Source organism: Odocoileus virginianus, chromosome 13 (assembly GCF_023699985.2).
Source record: "Odocoileus virginianus isolate 20LAN1187 ecotype Illinois chromosome 13, Ovbor_1.2, whole genome shotgun sequence".
In the NCBI taxonomy this organism is placed as follows: Eukaryota; Metazoa; Chordata; class Mammalia; order Artiodactyla; family Cervidae; genus Odocoileus; species Odocoileus virginianus.
Window position 1 is genome coordinate 24,121,460 of NC_069686.1, and position 17,263 is coordinate 24,138,722.

Here is a 17,263-nt window from a genome sequence, read left to right on the forward strand (position 1 = left end):
GGAACTGTTCAGGTGCTCAAAACTAGTGCCTGACCTATAATTTTTCAAACCCCTCTAAACCACCAGAACATCACTTTCATCTGGAAAATATCTTGAACTGCAATTGTAAGAGCTGATGGTGTTTAAACGAACATTATAGGTACTTTGTGAACTCACAAGCTATAGAAATCAATAGGCACCTTGCATAGAGAAGGCCTGAAATTGATTTTTCCAGGAGAGAGTCAATTTGTAACTTTAGGAGAAGCACAGACACCAGGGAGGAGGTTTAAGCATGCTGCAGGTTTAAAAAAAATTGTGTGGAAAATGCTGCACTGCACTAGAGGAGGAGGATCTCAAAGAAAGAGGGTCTAGGTTGGTGGTGTTTTTCAGGAGTGGCTAAAGGGGAAAGAGTTGAGAAATACAAGGCCATTCTCTGGGGCTTGCAGAATGAGCTCTCTCAAGGGACACACAGAAGGTATTTAATAGAGTGTTCTGAGGGTCTTGAATTTAAATGCATACTGTTGCTTTTTGAAGGACAAGGGCATCCAGTGGACTCTTTCTCTCCAGTTTTAAAAAAATTTGTCTGAAATTATAAAAATAATGTATTTTGTTCTTGAAACTGGCCAAGAGAGTAGATCTTACGTTCTCACCACCACCAAAAAAGAAAAAGAGTAATTATGTGAGATGATGAAAATGTTTATTAGTTTGACTGTGGTGATCATTTCACAATGCATACATGTATTAAAATATCATGTTGTGCACATTGCTGCTGCTGCTGCAAAGTCGCTTCAGTCGTGTCCGACTGTGCAACCCCATAGACAGCAGCCCACCAGACTCCTCCGTCCCTGGGATTCTCCAGGCGAGAACACTGGAGTGGGTTGCCATTGCCTTCTCCAATGCAGGAAAGTGAAAGTGAAAGTGAAGTCGCTCAGTCGGGTCCAACTCTTCGCGACCCCATGGACTCTAGCATGCCAGGCTCCTCCATCCATGGGATTTTCCAGGCAAGAGTACTGGAGTGGGGTGCCATTGCCTTCTTCAGTTGTGCAAATTAAATATATATAATTTTTATTTATCAAGAAAGTATAAAAATTGTCTACAAGTTAATCTGTTCACTCAATATAGGAGTCTAAGCATCCTTCGCTTCTCTGGTGGCTCAGACGGTAAAGAATCTGCCTGCAATGCAGGAGACCTGGATTCGATCTCTGAGCCAGGAAGATCCTCTGGAGAAGGAAATGGTAACCCAAACTCCAGTATTCTTGTCTGGAAAATCCCATGGACTGAGGAGCCTGGTTGGCTACAGTCCATGGGGTCACAAAGAATTGCACAAAACTGACTGACTTCACTTTAATTTTCAAGCATCATTCAGTGTTCACTGCTCTTCCAGGGACCATGGATGACAGGAAGGTATTGATAAATTTCAAACAAAATGTACCCCCCCAATAAATCTAACTTCCCTTTGTAACCAGAGAATTTTATTCTCCACACAGCTATTGTTTTCTCCCTTTGCCTGAGTGTTCTTTTATCTTCTCCCTACTGTTTTATACTTTGTACAAGTTCATTAAAACTAAGTTCTACTTTGTCAAGAGATAAATAATACAGAGGCTAAACATTATTATAAAGTTTTACCTATTTTTATTCTAAACCCTTCCAACAGTGATGACGGAGAATTCATGAAAACCAAACGATTTTTTGAATTCTTGGCAGTTGGGGAGAGGAGGTTTAGAGATGGAATTAGAGAGGTCACATTGTATAAATAAATGTCAGTGTGAATTTTAAAAGGTTGCTTTGGTGAGCTAAAAAAAAAAAAAAAAAATCCTCAAACACAAATGCCCTACAAAAATAATGCTAGGAAATACTATCATGGAAAAGAAAAAGCTTCTCTTTTGTGTTGGATAATTTTTACCTTTATTTAAGGAATGCACCTTAAAAATTTATACCCGTTAGGGTGAACCTAAGGGGCTTTTATTGACCTTTTTTAGTTTTTCCTTGAATGATACTAACTCTTCTAAAAAATAATTTTAAAATCACATGGTGTTGAATGGACATGGATATGTTAGAAAAGATTTGCCTGTTTCAAAGTCTTCATATGAGCATCTGTCACATGGAATGCAACTTAAAATGGCTACAACTTCAAGTCTGAACATATTACACTAAATTAAATGATGCTGTTCACATTAACAGCATAGAAGTAAGTATGTATGTATGTATGCTCAGTCACTCAGTCGTGTCTGACTCTTTGCAACCCCATGGACCGTAGCCTGCCAGACTCCTCTGTCCGTGGGATTTTCCAGGTAAGAATACTGGAGTGGGTTGCCATTTCCTTCTCCAGGGGATCTTCCTGACTCAGGAATTGACCCATGTCTACTGTGTCTCCTGCATTGGCAGGCAAATTCTCTACTGCTGAACCACTTGGGAAGTCCATATATGTATAGAAAGCTACATTTACTGTAGTGCATGAATCTGGCCTTTGGTTTGAGGTTTACCAATGTTCAAACAATTACAGAATCTTAGGGTTTTCAAGGCTTTCATTTCAGAGTAGCATTCTTTTAAAAACAAACATTATTTTCTCACCCTGGAAGTGAATGTTTCGTACTCAGTACTGCAAATATTCCACAACTCATTAACCAGTATTAGACGGTCAAAAGAGCTCAAGTGATTTAGATTTCAAAAGGATGGCTCTGCTTCAGAAAGCTGAAGACACACAGGAAATTATTTTCACTTGCTATTTGCTTACCCTAGTTTGGACTCATTTCTGCCTCTCATACTCTGTAGAGATAAACAGGAGTAGACTACTGAGAGTTAATTAACCAAAATGGTATCATGTTTTACAAACTAAGTCTGTTTTAATAAACAGCTGAGGGGCAAATATAAGCCAATGGATACAGATGAAAATTCTAAGAATCGACTATACAACACAATTTAGAGTATAGCCTGAAATACAGCCTCAGATACTTACCAGTAAAATGATTCGAAGTGGATGGATTGACACTATCAACACTGGCAGCACTGTCACAGCTAAAAACTTCATCATCGGATTCCTGCACAGAGGAGCAGGGTAAGGAGCCATCAATTTCTTCCAACTTCCCCTTGAAAATTCCACTCATTGCTGCAGCACTGTCACATGTAACTGTAACAAGAATGGGAACAACAGAGTACTGAAACATCTGACCACAGATTGCACAGTCAAGGTCTCCAAGTCCTTCTTTGGAGGTGGTGGGGAGGGCTGTAATTTTTTGAACCACATCTGCCAGAGTATCATATCCATGCAGAAGTAATTCTTTCCATAATGTTTGAAAGCATTTCTACCCGGATTCATTGCTATTTGCATTCTCATTCTGACAAGACTATTTTATGAGAAAAAGTCAAAATTAAAAATCAGAGGGCTGCATAAGGAAATATGGTTCAGCGTTTTGAAACGTCAAAACAGGAGTCAAATACATTTATTTGATTTGTTCTAGTAAATCGTGTTCTGTCATTGACAGAGCCAAGGTTCAGAATGAAATAGATCACTCACTTGCATGCTGTCATACCCAGAGCATGCTGATTAGGGCATGTCTATCTTGCTTGGGATTTCTTTTTTTCTCAGGTACAAAGGCGTCTACTTTCCTGGGGCTCTTTGTCCATCAAAAATCAAATTGGTTGCTAGGAACGGCTGTACCTACAGAATTTAGATGCCTTATCATGTTTCCAGTCAGTTCAGTGGAGCTACAGGGAATTCTGGAATCCTGTACCATGGAGGCTGGCTGAATAAATTTTATACAGGGTAAATCACAGTCCCTAAATCTTTTGCTGGTTAAAATATTAATTTGAGCCTCTTTATTTGGCATGCTGCGATTCATGGGGTCACAAAGATTCGGACACAACTGAGCAACTGAACTGAACCGAACTGATTCTTTATATCAACATGGTCAGTGAAAGCCAGTCTGAGGTAGCCTGATACAATTTTTAAAAGCTGTTAATATCAATTTAGATGAGTCATTAGATCTCTGAGAGTAATAATTTCATAGCCATAAAGTAACTCGGATAATAATCAGTGGTTGCAAACACAAATTCTTACAATGGCAGTTAATTTCAATGAGTAAAGAGGATCAGATATAATAAAATCATCTCAATCCTCTCATTTTTCTTCTGTTATCTGTAACAAAGGTATCAAGAAATACTTCTCTACCCTAAGAAAAATGATAGCATAGGAACCATAATAAATGATCTCACAACCAAAGAGACAGTGGGTAGTAAACAGTATAAACTGGAAAACTGGAGATGCACACACAGGGCAAATTGGGAAGCCACTACTTAGGTCCAGGTCATTTCACCTCCATGCTCTCCCAATATAACCCAATCTAAGATCTGGCCAATGCCCCATTCACATTCAGAAGCAATCCTTTACACTGTTAGCTGTCACATGTCCCACCTTTTTATTAGTTTTGTCTATAAAATTAAAATTAAAGGAGTGATTCTTATGTTACATTGTAATGTAAAGCCCCTCTTAGATTGACTCTATTAGAGTCAAATAACAGTTTAGATCTGTGGCTTAGAAGGATTAACAGAATAAGGATTCAAAACATTCTCTTCCTTACTAGCCCAACACAGTACCTGAGATGCCTTTGCTAGAGACACATAAGTTGGGAGAACAAACTTATTTTACAAAGATGCCTGCACAATGCGTGCTACCAAGGAGAGGTGGTATCTTAAGCCATCAAACCTCAGCACGGCACTCCTATCTGTAATAAGGAACAAATCAAAATAGAGTGACTTTCTTAAAAAGTCTGGCCACTTTCATTTGCCTCTCAGTGACCTCACGGAGTCTCAATGTTGGTACCTCAGGTCAATTTTGGTAGCTATACCTCTGTGGGGAGTATTTGTTCCAAGTCCTTCTGTTGACTAGCTTCCTCTGTTTCTGTATTTTCTGCTTTCTAGTATTCTTAGCTGCATACAGTTTTATTTCTGAAATAACATCTTCTGTTTTATCATGTCTTGAAAACCTCAATACGAAACACCAATTTTCTGGTTCTTTTAATATATTCCAGTTCAGATTGTTGAGTAAGGGAATCTGAGTTTGTTCATTCAGATATTTATGCCATTCTAATAGAAAAGAAATGTGTTTATTTTCCATACTTTAAGGGGCCATTTATTATTTATTCAATAAACATCTCTTGAGCTTCTCCCATGTACCTCTGACTATTTTAGACGCTAGAGAATGCTAAAGTAACCACACAGGGAAAAAAAAATCATTCTTCTAATAGTACTCCCCTGCTCAATGTTGTTGGGGAAAGGGCAAATAAACAGATGAGTAAATTAAGTATGATATATGTTCTGTGGAGTTAAATACTATGAAGAAAGTTAAGTGGTCAAGTGATATAGCGATCAGAAATTTGGCTGTTAGAGAACACTGCATTTTGAATGAATTGGTGAGCTCATGTTACAGTAAGGAAGGTAAGGGAGCCAGTCAGTCTGACATTTGGGGAAAGAGCAGATCAAGCTATAGGAGGCAGGTGCCCAAGGTCTTGGTCTGGGCATAGGAGGCAATGAGTTTAGACAAGTGTTGGGGGCTAGATTGTGTCGAGACTGTCAATACTTTGGACGTTACTCTATATGAGCTAGAGGGCTTGAGTAGTGGAGTGATAAGATCTCACTTATACTTTAAAGGGCCACTCATTTGCCTATTATTTCATTTTTTTTTTTTTTAAAGAGGGCTTATGATAAAGGAGTGGGCTTCCCTAGTAGCTCAGTTGGTAAAGAATCCGCCTGCAATGCAGGAGACCCCAGTTTGATTCCTGGGTGTGGAAGATCCGCTGGAGAAGCGATAGACTACCCACTCCAGTATTCTTGGGGGCTTCCCTGGTGTAGCTGGTAAAGAATCTGCCTGCAATGCGGAAGACCTGGGTTTAGTCCCCGGGTTGGGAAGACCCCCTGGTGAAGAGAAAGGCTACCCACTGCAGTATTCTAGCCCAGAGGACACTGTGGACAGTATATCCACGGATCCTCAAAGAGTCGGACATGACTGAGCGACTTTCACTTTCACTTCACTTATGATAAAGGAAAGGTAGATTTTATGGGGAAATGGAAAAGTCTAGAATTAAGGAGGACTTAGCAGCTCAGATGAATAGTTAAAGTCAGAACCTGATAAGTCAGAGGGCTTAAGAGATTTCTTCTGGAGGAAAAGAATTTAGAAAGAGGTCAGAACGATGAGGAAGGTCAAAGTATTTCCTAAAGCAATGTGGTTACTTAATTTTACCTACAATCATCTCTGGTATCTAAATCTAACAAATATTTGATGATAATGGGAGCCACCTTACCTGTTAGGTTTCAAATAGGACCAATTCTGATATATCCAAGCACTTTGTGATACCACTTTGGCAAATAAAATTAACAATGAAAATGTAAGCTTTCTTTCATTATTCTAAAGGAATACTTTTAGTTTGGTAGAGAAGAGGCATTATATGGATGGTGACCATTATCAAAGATTTACCCATTGATGGGAAAATGGAGGCAAAGAGTCAATGGAGGCAAAGAGTTAATAATCCACCACCTTCCCCAAGGTTATCCATTCAAGATTTTTTTCAAAGTAAAATCCATAATTAAGACTTGTTACTGCAAGGGTTATAGGACTCTGGCTTGGAGTTGACCCTGTTTGAAGGCCATTGGTTGGCGAATCTCTCTTATCTGTAAGCAAATTATGGAGATTTTAAAAGAACTGCAGAAAACCTCCTAAAAACTGAGAGCTGTTGATGGGTTTTTTTAAAATGTTAATGTACTCTGTTTATTAGTTATAAGAAACTATTTGGAAATTTTTCTTTAATTGGTATGAAATCAATGTAAATAATTTGTGTGAATTTGCTCACATTTTTACTTTTAGTTCTAGTGACCTTGAAGAATCATTAAGGAGAAAATGAACCATGTAATTAGATAGCTCAGTAAACACAAAGAAAGGGGGGGAAAATGTCTCAAAGCAAAAGAAATACTTGGAGAGAGAGAAAAAAAAGAGATTCATCCTACTTTGTGTTTGCCAATTTGATTCTCCTGTAGTGTGCTCCAGTTGTAGTACTAAAATTGCAATGTTACAATTATTTCCATGGCAACAGACAGTGAGATCATGCAGGAGAAGTTAAATTGTGAGAGAAATTAAGATGCTACCCCCATTCAGATGCCTGCAGTAATAGGTGGGAAGGGAGAACAGAGTTATTATAAATATCCTTGATTGAATTTGTCCCAGCCACATAGCCCAGGGAGAGCAATTCTAAACAATATTAAGTCACCCTATAACTCAGAATGCTCTTTTGAGAGTACATGGCTGGAAGAAACTGTTAGCAAACAGAGCAGAGTATGAATGACTTGATTTATATTTTCTAGCACCTAAACGATTACAATATTTGTTAGAAGTCAAAGGTTCTAGAATTCTAATTCAGGGTCCCCCACAAGGTTGTATGTGTCCTAGGTTCCCCCCCTGCCCCCGCAAAAAAAAAAAAAAAATGGAGTTAAATTAGGTTTTCTTTATCTAACTTAGAGGAATGCAGTATTGTTACTGACCCTATATCCAACAATTCCTTTTAGACAGGTATATAAAATAATTTCCTTAATACTTTTCCTAATATGAAAACAGTTAAAATTTTGTCAGTCAAACATGAGTCATATTTTAATTAAAATATTCAAAACAACAGCTGAATGCTTTTATACAAAACTAGACACTCAAATACACTGTCTAGGTTTGTCATAGCTTTTCTTCCAAGGAGCAAGTGTCTTTTCATTTCATTGCTGCAGTCACTGTCCACAGAGATTTTGGATTGCAAGAAAATAAAATCTGTCACTGTTTCCACTTTTTCCTAGTGTATTAAAAAGCAGAGACATCACTTTGCTGACAAAGGTCCATATAGTCAAAGCTATGGTTTTTCCAGGAATCATGTATAGATGTGAAAGTTGGACCATAAAGAAGGCTGAGTGCTGGAGAATTGATGCTTTTGAAATGTGGTGCTGGAGAAGACTCTTGAGAGTCCCTTGGACAGTAAGGAGGTCAAACCAGTCAATTTTAAGGGAAGTAAGTCCTGAATATTCATTGTAGCTGAAGCTCCAATACTTTGACCACCTGATGTGAAGAGCCAACTCATTGGAAAAGACCGTGATGCTGGGAAAGACTGAGGCAGAAGGAGAAGAGGGCGGCAGAGGATGAGATATTAGATAGCATCCCTGATTCAATGGACATGAGTTTGAGCAAACTCCAGTAGATGGTGAAGGACAGGTAAGTCTGATGTACTGCAGTTCATTGGATCACAGAGTTGGACAAGACTCAGCGCCTGAACAGAAACAATGCTGGATTCTAAGGTGGTGTACAAGATTCCCCACCCTCTAGTGGGCATTCTTTGTATAACCACAGGGTTGTGAATATGGTGAAATATCTCTTGGTCCACATCATAAGGCAAAGGAAATTTGCATGTGTAATGGAGATCCCAAATCAGTGACTTAGTAGATTATCTAGGTGGGCCTGACTTAATCACATAAAATTGAGATTCTCTCTGGTCAACTTGGAAGATGGAAGGGGTCATTTTATAAGGAATATGTGCAGCCTCTAGATGCTAAGAGTGGCTCTAGCCACAGCAAAGGAGGAAGCAGGGACCCTATAAGCACAAGGAACTGAATTCTGCCAATGAGCGTTGAAGTAGATTTTCCCCCAGAGTGACCAGACAAGAATTCAACGGAGCTGACCCTGAGTTCAGCCTTATGAGACATTAAGCTAAGAATTTAGCCACCTCTGTCAAACTTCTGATCTACAGCACTATATGCTAAAAGCAGGCATTGTTTTAAATTGTTAAGTTTGTGGTAATTTGTTGTAAGGCAGTAGAAAAGTAAGACAACAGATATCAACTTTTAAAACTTTGTTGTATACATATGAGGTAAGCATTATTATTGGCAAGCATTATTATTAATATCTAAAATATTAGATAAAAACTAAAATACAGAGAGGTTAGATGATGAATCAAGGTCATAACTAGTCTTACAGGCAGCATTCCAACCCAGGCGTTTTGGGACTTGAAATCATATTTTAATCATTACACTCTTCTTTGATTCTTAATGGTATCTTACTGCTTAAATTGTTTTTGCAATTTCACTATCTCATACAGTACTAATTTAGCCAGCTGATATCCAATGAGTTAATTGCAGCTAATATGGAAAAATAGGAAGAAAAAAGGAATTTTTTAATCCCCTAATGAGGAATAGTATTTAGGAAGCCATTAAAAACCTTGGGGATTACTCTGCCCTTTCGATTCTTAGTTTATTAACAGAAAAGGATGACTAGCAATAACAACTGAAATTGCATACCATTCATGATTATGCCTTAAATTCTGTGGTGAAAAATGTACTATATGGATCTATCAATCTTTACAATATCATCCAGGTAGATTACTGAATTTCACAGAAAGGGAAACTGAGGCTCAGATAGCTTAAGTAATTTGCCCGCATTTACACAGGCAGTAAGATAGTATGTCTGGGAAATGAATTATTGTCTATATAATGACAAAATTTATGATGCTTTTCATCAATCATTATGCTATACTATCTAAGGAACTAAAGGTTAGCCAAAGTTATCAATACAATACCCAATTTGCATTAGAGGATGCATTTCTAGAAGCAGATGTGCTGATTGGCTGACTGAATCCTCCATTTAAGGGATATATACGTACGTCACTTAGCAACAAATGCAAAAATGCAATGTACACCACAGTACAGTCCCCACACACATGAGTATATTTGAAGATATATTAGCTATTACCAGTCTTCTTTCTCTACAGTCTCCCCAGACAATACATCATGTAATTTATTTATTTATTTTTTTTAACTGGAAGTTCTATTCTACCTTGCTATGGTAGACTAGGACTTTCACTTGTCCTGTATGATTGCTTACCTTTGCCTTGAGACGTACTGCTGCTGCTGCTGCTAAGTTGCTTTAGTCGTGTCCGACTCTATGAGACCCCATAGACAGCAGCCCACCAGGCTCCCCCACCCCTGGGATTCTCCAGGCAAGAACACTGGAGTGGGCTGCCATTTCCTTCTCCATGAGACATACTAAACCCTGGTAAAATGGGTATATTAACTCTTAGCACACACCCTTTGTTTCTTTGTAGCTGATTCAGCATTGTCACCTGGCAAACATGATGACTTAAAATTGTTCACCAGAATACAAGATAAATGGCAGAAAGTGGATCTGAAGCAGAAGAAAAATATTGCTGAACAATTTAATCTTTAATCAGTGTTGCTGAATAACTTCGAATTAAGAGAGTATTTATTAAACAAGAGTATATATATTAGAGATTGATAAAATACATATTACTGTATTTTCTTACACAAACATTAGGATTTATGTTAATATAAAATTATAATTAATCACATTAATATATAATTTGTCCATTGATTTACTATATGATGGGTGTGTTTGTGTGTATTCTGCTCTTCAGAAACAGAAGAGTATTATAAACGAAGAGCACAGTGCAGACAGGCATGGTGAGGGTGTACACAGATGCCATTCCCTGGTAAAGTCAGAGAGAGCTCAAAGGGCGTTTGCACAATAAAAAGTCTGTGATACAAACTTTTTGTGGCTTAATGACATGTATGTAACACAAACACTGTCACACTGAAGGGTGTTGACAAAGAAGCACATGGAAGAAAGGGACTATCTTAGCATGTAATCAGTGTCTGTCATGGAAAAGGTACCAGGAAAGGGTAAGATGACTATCTGACAAGATCATTCACTTATTTACTCTGAAAGCAAGACAGTTTTGGTATAATTTTGATACTTAAAACATATCAGGTTTTTATTTATTTTATTATATTATATTGTATTATTTATTATATAAATAAAATATATATTTGTTTATATTACGATAGATGTTGATGACATAAGACAAAGGAAACCCCCTGGCACAGAAACTGAGATAGTTGTAAAAGGTTATAGAGAGGTCAGAGAAGTGACTGCAAGGGCCACACCAAAAAGGGCAGGGAGTACAAGACAGGCCTGAGGTGGTCTTAAGACTGCTCTTTTGGTGGTCCTGCCCATAGTGCATGATGATCTCTGAATACAGAAGCTTATAATGGAGTCCCTAAACTCAGTTTTCCATTTGACTCGCAGTCCTTGGGGACCTCAGTGGGCAGGTTGGGAGAGTCCACTCAGGGCCCTGTACTGATCCAGACATCACAGTGGCCAAACAATCTAAGGTTTAAGTTTTATGAGCTATAAGAAAGGAATTTTAAGACAGCAAAGCAAGAATTTTTTAAATGTCTTTTGAGAACCTTTCCCAATCTTTCCGCCTTAATATGCTGACAGCATCAAAACCAGTTTTACCTGGGTAATGACTGGTGACAAATATTGATTTTCCATGGCTAGCCTAACCTGACATAGAAAAGGAAACGGAAATCTTTGTAAATACATTCAGGAGTCCTGTTTGAGAAGTTGCTTGTTTCTTTTGTTAAATATATTGTGATAGATCTACAAGATGACAGTGGCTAAATGCATCAACACTTACTAGAAAACAAAACTAGAATGCAGCTTTGACCCTGACAGCAAAGTCACAGAAAGTCAAGGAGATTATGACAATAAGTCAAAGTGACCAGGAAGACCGGAAACCCGAAGCAGGTCTAAATAGGGAGTTCCGTGCAACTGAAATTCCTGTGTTTTTGCACATTAGGGAGCATCTGGTATACCATGCTTCTTCACCCTCTTCCAAAGTCTTCCTAACTCCTCTTTTTATTCATCCAGTATTTAATGCATTATAACCAATACTTAACACAAACATACTGTTTGGCTGTTCTTGTCTTGCATAGTTCTCAGTTTCCCACTACAATGTCATTGGCGAGAATCCTTCTCTGTGCCTTACTTTCTTCATAGGTTAAGTAAGCAGTCCAGGGAGGAATTATCTCTACAGGCCATCTCCACACTTCTAGAATGATGGAAGACTACAATATTTAAAGGGAATAATGAAAATTAAGTGAGTGTTTGCCAAAGGACTTTGTAGTAATTATTGTTTAAAGATACAGAATTTACATTAGAACTACTTTTACTTGGTGATTTAATATTGTTACAAATGTGCATGTGAGTTAGGAGAAATGTATCTATAGGAATGTGTTGTGTGCACTAACTTTTGTTGTATTGAAAGTTGATGTGTTAAGCCCTTGATCTAACTTAAGTACACAGACTCTCTGGCAATAAATCACATGTCTACGATCTATCTTTTTGGTCATGAAACGAAAATCAATGAATGGCAAAACTGATCTCCTACTAAGTAGTTTTCTTGGTGAAGTGTCATCCTTAAAATTAGCATTGACATTTATCAAGGTCATGATAATGTTCTATTAAATACTTGAAAAGTTACATTGAATCTCTATTCTCAAAGTATGTACATTCAGCGATTTTCAGGTGAAACTATTTAGTCTATTTTTTATTCACTGAGATCTAAACAGTTGACTAAGAAATAGAATGAGTTGCCCAACTGATTCACTGAGATATGTAAAACATCCAAATTTGATCATTACCTTGATAAGCAAATCCATTCCTTGTTTCTTGATTCACAAAATGGTAATTAAAGAATAATGCTGCTTTGAATCAACGCCCTTTCTATACTGATATAAACCTTATACTATGCTATCAGGTATTAGATATATACCAAGTCAAAAATAAATTCTGATCAAGAATATTTTTGAGTTAGGCCTGTGCTGTGCTTAGTCAGTTAGTCATGTTCGACTCCTTGTGAGCCCAAAGAACAGTAGTCTGCCAGGCTCCTCTGTCCATGGGGATTTTCCCAAGAAAAGTGAGTGGGTTGCCATTCCCTCCTCCAGGGGATCTTCCCAACCCAGGGATCAAACCCAGGTCTCCTGCATTGTGGGTGGATTCTTTACTGTCTGAGCCGCCAGGGAAGCCTGAGAATACTGGAGTGGGCAGCCTATCCCTTCTCCAGGGGATCTTCCCAACACAGGAATCGAACCAGGGTCTCCTGCATTGCAGACAGATTCTTTACCAGTTGAGCTACCAGAGAAGCCTGAATCATGGCCTACCACAGTACAAACACTAACATGGTTTTTCATTTGCTTGAATTACTTGAAGTACCTAGCACAGTTTGAACAGTGAAACCTGACTTGAGCTCCCTCATCCTAGTGGGATTTCCATTTCTTCTAAATCCCACCCTTCCGTTTCCAGCAGTGTAGGGTTATTTGCCAAGGCAGCATATTTTCATTATAGATATAAAGTTGTCTACCTATATTATAGGGGAAACTATTAATATTTCATATTCCTGAATACATTCCATGAGACTTAAGAGACCTATGTAAACTCACCTATGAATCTGGCAAGCTACTTTAAGCAAATAAAAAAGCATAAAGCAGTAAAGAATCACTATTAACAAACCGTACTGAGAAATTATCTGTAGCTAAAGTCCGTGCAATGCATTCTTTTCAGGAACTTGAAACATACTTGATAATTTTGAATGTGCCTGAAATGAGTTATTTGCACAGGTTGCATAATCCATTTACTAGTCTATCTGATTTGTTAGCATGCTCATCTGTGTTTATGATGAAAGTGCTGCCATTGAAGAGCTTTGTGTGTGTTAATTGATAAAAACTAAGTACTTCCTATTATCCTAACTTTTGAAAAATAACATACTGACATACCAAATTAATTTAACTTTAAATAATGTATTGCCTACATATTAAATATATTAAAACATGGTTTAAGCTTGTAGTACTTTATTTGCTCCATTGCTAACAATTAATCTAATAGACTAATGTTAATACTATTAAAATAAGATATTATATGTCAAAAGCATTTAAGCAAGTGGTGAAAGGGAAGACAGAGTTAGGACTCTCATCGGAATTATAATAAAATGCATCCTCCTGCAATGTAGAAGACACAGGAGGCACAGGTTTGATCCCTAGGTCAGGAAGATCCCCTGGAGAAGGAAATGGCTACCTGCTCCAGTATTATTGCCTGGGAAATCCCATGGACAGAGAAGCCTGGCAGGCTACAGTCCATAGGGTCCCAAAGAGTCAGACATGACTGAGTCCACATGCTTCTAATGAGCCAGGAAATAAATAGCAGCTTTATGCTGAATTTTCCCTTTCACCAAATAGCTGAGATAAAAAAAATCATAATGATAATGTTTTAATTTTAAAAATTGCCTAAGGTAAAATATGATGATAATTGTGATTTTTATTTCTTATAAAGAAAAGCTACATAAAAATTTCATGTCCAAAAAAATTGCAAAAGATTTCAAATAAAACAAAAAGCATGTATGTGTACTTATAATAATTCCTATTAAACTTCAAATATATTACCTTAATGCTATTGAAAAACAGTTATTAGGTTGTTGAAATATGTGATTTTTTTTATATATATTAGATATATTACAAAGGTAAGGAAATGACTACATTAATAAAAGATGGTCTGGACATTAAGTTAAAAGACATTTTTAATCTCATATGTCAAAATATGTATTTAATCCTTTTCACGATCCATAGACTGAACATATATCTCAAGCTTTTCTCTTTTTATGATCGAAATGACTGACACATTAAAAAATGCTTCTTAATTTATTATCTTGCTCAGTATCCTACTAACCGCTACAAATATAAAGAGAAAAAAGAAAGAAAGTATTCTGTCCAGGAGACAAAGTTGGATATAGTGGTCTCTATTAAAAACCTACATTTGAATCTTTATGTCTGCACTAAAGGAAAAGCAAATGGTCTTCCTTTGGCATCACTCACACAGCAGCCTTACGTGGGTTTCATGTGCCTTGTTTCATCCTTCACTTGGACAGGAACCTCTTAACTGTTTTCTTTCATACTTTTTTTTTCTTTCTTGCCTCCACTCCAGTGTGTGTATGCACACACGCACACATACACACACACATTCTTTTCACATAGTCTCTGCAGGAAAAGCTACCATAGTTATCTCATGTAGACGGCTGCCCATGGAGGATAGAAAAGTCTGATTGAGAAAGGGTTTAACTACTTTTCATCCAAAATATGAGAGCCATTAAGCAAATTATAAAAAGCAGCAACAATATACTCTGGTTTTTATTCAGAACCTTTCCCTTAGCGATTATTAAAAGGATGATATTTTTAGCCAAAGAAAGCAAAATGCATCTGCAGCAGCTGGTTTCCAAGGAAACAGAATAATTTAAAACCATGTGGAACTCTGCTCTCTAATTTTCATCAATTCCCCTTCATTCTTAGAGGTAGATTTACTTGGAATTTATAATTTTCAAAAAAATGTAGCTGCCTTAACTTATTTTCTTTAACACATTTCAGGAGATGAATATCATATCACCTTAAATTCCAACCTAAGGGGTGTATTAATTTCTATCATCATTTTGTTTTGAAAAACAAGATCAAAAGAATCCATCAATAATTAGAAACATGGCAGTATTTTAACATCATTAAATTTTTGAAATCCAAAAATAGCTCAAAATAAATTATGCAAGAGTATTTGCTTGGGTCAATATGACATTTAAGTGTGTAAACATATTATTAACTATGCTTGGCACATTTAGATAATTAAAGATAGTTCTCCATTCATTTAGATAATCATTTCATTCAGTAGTTTTTCTCCCCCTTTTTTTCAGTTTTGCAAAAACTGCTATGTTTTTGTCTGTTCTTCAAGGGTAAAATCCATTTCTCAACAAAAACAGAAAGCAAACACAACACCAAAAAAAAAAAAAAAATCCAAAAACATTGTATATGTCCATTCCTATTAGTTTGTGAATCATTCAAAAGAGGCATTTTTAAAATATATGAACAAGTCATCATTGAAAGACTTTTATTAATATAATCAACAAGTATTAATTGATGGTCACTGTGTTCAAGTCAGTAATAACCTTTCTTAAAAGGAACTCCATTTTAATGAGGTTTCCCAACCTAAATTGACCTATATTTACAAATTAAAATCACTATAAAGTTAAATGTACTTGGAGTAGATTATTTTTCATATGTCTCTGTTATAATTGTGTCATTTAAGTCTATACATTTACCCTAAGGGTACATAAAAGACAATATTAAGAGAGAGAAGGAACGGGTAAAGTAAAATCTTAATTTTTGAACTGTTAAAAATATTGCCCTAGGGGTACTACCAACAATATAAATGCTGTGATGGAATTCTTATATAGATATATTTGATTAATAAAACTACCAATGAAACTTGCCTAATAAGATGCTTTTTTTTTATAGCAATGTTTAATTCTTCGCAAACAGGTTTCTGGACTTTGAAAATGAAAACAGCTCCATGCATGTTGATAAATAAAGACAATTATTTAATTATCATGTGACCTTACAATTTACTAAATAAAATGATATAACTACTCAATAACATGTTCTTTATCAAGAGGAGGGGGTTAAATAAAATGTATATAAATCATTCATGCTAAATTAGTATTCAAAGAGTCTACAACCTGCAAAAAATTATTTTCCTAAGCCATTTCCTGTGTTGTAAATATTAAACACCACATGAAATTTTATACTGTATATTCAGAGAAAGCTCCATTTTCTCAGGACCTGTGGAATTTACCGAGCTTTCCTCAGTCTTTCTTTGATTCACAGTAACATACACTTGAATAAAAATTAACAATAAAAGACACTCGATGACTCATTTTATCTATTAATTTTGTTCCAGTAACACTTGCTAGAAAGTTATCCAGGATAAAACATGCCTCTGGCGTTTTTATCAGCTAAGGATTTTATAGGGAGAAAGAACAGCTCATTGCAAGCTTCCTCAAGTAATGTGAGGGACACACTTCCAAGGAAATGTCTCATGGAATAATTTCTATATCATAAAATTGCCTCAGTAAGAATTGAGAAGCATTCTCTTTTGAAGAAAAGGAATGTTTTCCCTTCTCTTTTGCTCTTACCTGTAAATATGGTTTCTGTACTTCGGCTCCGTCAGAACAGACTGAAGAGTTCACTCCTCCCTCTTCTATCCATCAGGCAGCAGCCAACCAATAACAAAAGCCAGATCCTGGCATTCTCCGGCTCATGCTCCCTGTCTGCTTTCATCCCTGTTCCCTCCCACCCCCACTCTTTTAGAGGACAAATCCTTGCAGCTGGGAAAGAGGCAGGGAGTGGGAAAAAAGGAATATGGAGAGGAAAGGAATAAAGAGATGAAAGATATTTCAAAGAACAGTTCCAAACTATGGAAAATATCTGCAGGTGAACTCGACTGAAGTAAAAATGTCTAGCTTTGGCTTTAGGAAAATAGGGTTGGTTAATCAATGCTTTACCCATCTGAAATCAAAGTGAAACACTCATGGGAGAGCTT

At 36.8% G+C, this 17,263-nt stretch overlaps 1 protein-coding gene across 1 annotated transcript in view; it reads right to left on the minus strand.

Moving 5' to 3' along the window:
- The window catches only part of CSRNP3 (cysteine and serine rich nuclear protein 3), a 198,042-nt gene extending 181,105 nt beyond the window's left edge, over positions 1-16,937 (minus strand). Inside the window, exons 1-2 of the mRNA XM_020891721.2 lie at positions 16,857-16,937; positions 2,936-3,106 (exon numbers count right to left, since the gene is read on the minus strand). The gene's annotated coding sequence lies outside the window, so the exon portion shown is untranslated. The remainder of the gene's footprint in view (positions 1-2,935; positions 3,107-16,856) is intronic.
- Between the last annotated feature and the right edge of the window lie 326 nt (positions 16,938-17,263).